We start from the raw sequence: 4471 nt of genomic DNA on the forward strand, positions 1-4471 counted from the left end.
CCAACAGGTCTCTTCTTCCCTCCCGATAAATAACTCCCCGCTCCTTCACACACTCCTTGTGTGCTAGGTGAGCTCGGTAAAACTCCTCCTTAATCGCCGATAGGAAGCGGGAGCGATCAAAACTCCGGGAGGTGGAAGAAGCTGCAGCTCTTGTGTTGGTTCTTGCTCTTTTCACAGGCATCTGCAAAGTTGTTAGCACATACACAAGCCACAGACGTTAGAAATGTTAGTTCAAAAATAAAAAGAAAAGAAAGAAGAAACTTTGTACAAAAACAAAAAAAAAAATAGAACAACCTAAGAGCACCCAACAAGTTTCTTAGTGATTTTGGCAAAGAAAGAAAGACTACCACAAGCACTTGCCAAAAATCGACTAAGAGAACCCATTGAGGCATTCTATCAAACACCTCATAAGCAAAAGCTAAACTAAACTAATCCACAAAATCCTAACTACCCATTCCTCACAAACTCACAACCCCTTTCTAATTAAGCACAAAATCAACCCAATATGAACATACACATCCCAAACCCAACTTGCACTAGCACAAATTCACTCACCCTTACCCAAAAGAAGCAGGCATTGCAAAACTCAAGAACTATGGTGAAGGAAAATGGAAAATGGAACTTACCTTAACTTGAGAGTGAATGGGTGCAAGTGGAATAGACTTGATGCAATGCAGAACTTTGAAGTGAAAGGAAGAGCCAATGTGTGTGCAAGTGAGAAATGAGAAGTGGAAATGGGGTATGGAGAGAGTGGGGTGCGTTTTTTATGGGAGAATGGGAGTTAAGAGTGGGAAAATGAAAGGTTGGGGCTTTAAAACCCAAAATATGGCAGAAACAACGTAAAGGAGCGCTCGAGCGCTCATGGGGAACGCTCAGGCGCTCGTGCCAGATACAGAGGCAGTGCCTCTGCCACTAATTGGCGCCTAGGCGCTCAACCCAGTTTTTTCATAAAAAATTTTCTTCTTTTCCCTTTTTTTTTTTTTTTTGAAATTAAACACCTAAAATACTACAAGACTAAAAGATAGAAAATAACAAAATTAAAAGAATGGGTTGTCTCCCATTTAGCCCTAGGTTATAGTCCTAGGTGGACTCTCCTTCCGATGGTGTTAGGAAGGAAATTCCTTTCCATTGATTAACTTACCACAAGTGCAAGGAAGAAACCTTGCACAAAACCTCTGGAGTAAATCCTCCCATGAGGCTATGTCCTCTTGCTCATCAAACCAAGCTCTAGCCTCCCTCGTCAAAGAATGAGGGAAGAGTTTAATCTTCACTTCATCACTTGAAACACCCTCAATCTTAGCAATGGTGCTAGCTTGGGTAAACTTCACCAAATGAGCATGCAAGTTCTCGTACTTGGACCCCCCCATACTTGTTACCACTAACAAGCTTGATGAGAGCCGGATGGAACTCATCAATTTGGGCATTAACTTTGGGGGTCTCTTCTGAAACCTTCGACCTGCTTCTAATCACATCACAGACAAAGTCATTGTCATGGTTAGTCTCAATCATAGGATTAAAAACAGAAAACCGTACCTTTTCCTTACCAACACGGAGAATGAGGTGACCCTTGTCAACGTCAATCTTAGCTCAACCAGTAGCTAAGAAAGGTCGACCAAGAATGAGAGGAATCTTCTCATCCTCCTCCATATCAAGCACAACAAAGTCCACGGGGAACACATACTTGTCCACCCGCACCATTACATCCTCCACAATCCCATATGGAGTCTTGAGGGATCGATCCGCCATTTGCAAGGAGAGCATGGTTAGGGTAACCTCTCCTAGGTTAAGCCTCTCAAACATGGTGAGTGGCATCAAATTGATGCTCGCTCCAAGATCACACAAGGCTTCCACATCCGCCATGCCTTCAATTTCCACCGGAATAGTGAAACTTCCGGGGTCCCTTCTTTTCTTAGGCATCTTCCGCTGCAAAATGGCACTACATTCCTCCGTCATCAACACCGTCTCATCTACTCCCTTCAATCTTCTTCTCTTATGCAAAATATCCTTCATAAACTTAGCATATATAGGCATTTGTTCCAAAGCATCGGCAAAAGGAATACTAATGTGGAGCTTTTTGAAAACATCAACAAATTTTGAAAACTTTTTATCTAAGCTCTTCTTAGCCAATGCTTTAGGGAACGGAACCTTGCTAGTTTCAGGAGTAAGGTAAACTTCCTTTCTCACCTTAATAGGCACAACTACTTCTCCTCCCACTATCTCCTCTCTCTTTTCCCCCTCTGTTTTTTTCTTCAATTCACTCATCACTCTCCCACTTCTAGTGGCTACAACAGAGTCATATTCTTGCTTAGGATTGGGGATAGTGTCGGAAGGAAATTTACCTTGAGGTCTCTCGGCTATTTGCTTGGCCAGCTGGCCAAATTGATTCTCAAGATTCTTGATAGCCGCCTCTTGATTCTTGTAATTGTTCTCTGTCCGGTTGATGAAAGTTTCCACCAACTCTTCTAAGCTCTTCTTGGCACCACTACCTTCACCTTCTCCTCGCTCTTGAGGTTGTCTTGAGCTTTGGCCTTGTAATCCTTGGCTAGGAAATTGTCTTTGAAAGCCATTTCCTTGCCCACTACTACCTTGCCTCCATGAGAAATTAGGGTGATTCCTCCATCCTAGATTGTAAGTATTTGAAAATGGGTCATTCCGAGCTTGTCCCATAGCCTTCACTTCCTCCTCCGGTCTAGTCTCTGTGCATTCTTCGCTGTCATGTGGCCCTCCACAAGTCACACACTCCACCTTGGCAACACGACCACCAATCTTGGTAGTCTTCATTTGATTTTGAATCTCATTCATTTGCTTGGAGAGTTGCTTGTTGGAGGCCATAAGTTGATCATAAGCTTCAACCTCAAGGACTCCTCTTCGGGCTTGGCGATCATTACTAGAGTTCATGGCTCTTATAACCATCTTTTCAATCAACTCATACCCCACTTGTGGAAGTAAGGCATCGAACTCTCCACTTGAAGACGCATCCAAACCAAACCTCGAAGAATATTGGAGACCATCATAGAACTTTGCTACTTGCTCAGCTTGAGTAAGGTTATGTTGAGGACACCTCCTCAAGAGCTTCTTGAACCTCTCCCAAGCTTCATAGAGATTCTCATCGGTGGATTGAGTAAATGTCATGATGTCATTCTTGAGCTTTCTCAAGAGGGCTCTTGGAACAAACCTTGTGGTGAACTTCTCAGCCAAGTCTTCCCAAGATGTAATGCTACCTTAGGGCTGTGAATTCAACCACTCTTTAGCAGTATCCCTCAATGAAAAAGGGAATAAACTCAAGCGGATGGTGTCCTCTGAAACATTCTGAACTCTGTAGGTGTTGCAATTGCGGATAAACCGCTCCATGTGTGCATGAGGATCTTCGAGAGCACCTCCACCATACTAATTTTGGCTCACCAAATTAATGAATGCCGGTCTCAGCTCAAAATTTCCCGTGCCATCGGGGGAAACTATGCTGCCCGGATAATCGTAGCTCATGGCAGCCGAGGTGAGGTCTCTAAGAGAACGATTGGCATTCTCCAATTCTTGCTCTTGAAGTCTTTGAGCAAGAGCCTCATTCACTCTTTCTTCAATGTGGGCTTGCATCTCCTCTTCCGTCATTTGAGCAGCCATGGCTTCAAGCCTTTGTTGGGCTCGACGACGGCGAAGAGTACGTTCAGGCTCCGGATCAAACAGCAATGGATCCGTGCCAAGCCTACTGTGCATAAACTGAAATCACAAAACAGAGAAAAGGTTAGTAACACCTATTCAATGCAATGCTTAGTAAAGCAAACAAAAAAACTCTTTAACTTAAATCGAAAACCACAAACAATCCCCGGCAACGGCGCCAAAAACTTGTTGGTCAATTCGCAAGTGTACGAATACCTCCGGGTTTTAAAATATCGAACCACAAGGATTGTGAGTGAGAATTGTTGATTTAAGCCTAAAGTTTGCAAGTTCTTAAAGCAGTAAATTTCAAAGATTGGTTTTGTTTGATTGTGACGAAAGATTTGCAAAAGAGCAATGTTGAAAATGATGTAAATAACAATGATGGAAAATTGCCTTGGGTTGTTGATCATCTAATCCATTTTAGTCCACCTATCCTATGCATGTGAATCCTTGATTAAACTCTTGTTGATATAGCCTATGTACTTACTAATTGATTCCTCACAAAAGTAATTCTCTCAAATTGAAAGTTAAGCCCAATTCCTTGTGTACTTAAACATTCATAAGAGGTATGATAGCATGGATATTCAGACCAACAAAACCCTACCCTCACTCTATACCTAGAAGCAAGTATAGAAGGATCTATTCCAATTCTTATCCCTAAATCATAACAAATTTCCATTTGATTATAATCTAGCCTATAGCAAAGGTGCACCAAAGCTAAGCATGCAATAAGGAAATGAAATACAAGATTTAATCAAGACTCATGCATAGAGATAGGATTTAACAAACTAAAATTTCATAGAATCTCTTAACCCAA

At 42.2% G+C, this 4471-nt stretch overlaps 1 non-coding gene across 1 annotated transcript; it reads left to right on the forward strand.

Annotated features, from left to right (window-relative positions):
* The first annotated feature begins 3043 nt into the window (after positions 1 to 3043).
* LOC130741562 (small nucleolar RNA R71) lies at positions 3044 to 3150 on the forward strand. The gene has a single exon (XR_009020454.1). It is a non-coding gene; the product is annotated as a small nucleolar RNA R71 (small nucleolar RNA).
* Positions 3151 to 4471: the final 1321 nt, after the last annotated feature.

Source organism: Lotus japonicus, chromosome 2 (assembly GCF_012489685.1).
Source record: "Lotus japonicus ecotype B-129 chromosome 2, LjGifu_v1.2".
Taxonomy (NCBI): Eukaryota; Viridiplantae; Streptophyta; class Magnoliopsida; order Fabales; family Fabaceae; genus Lotus; species Lotus japonicus.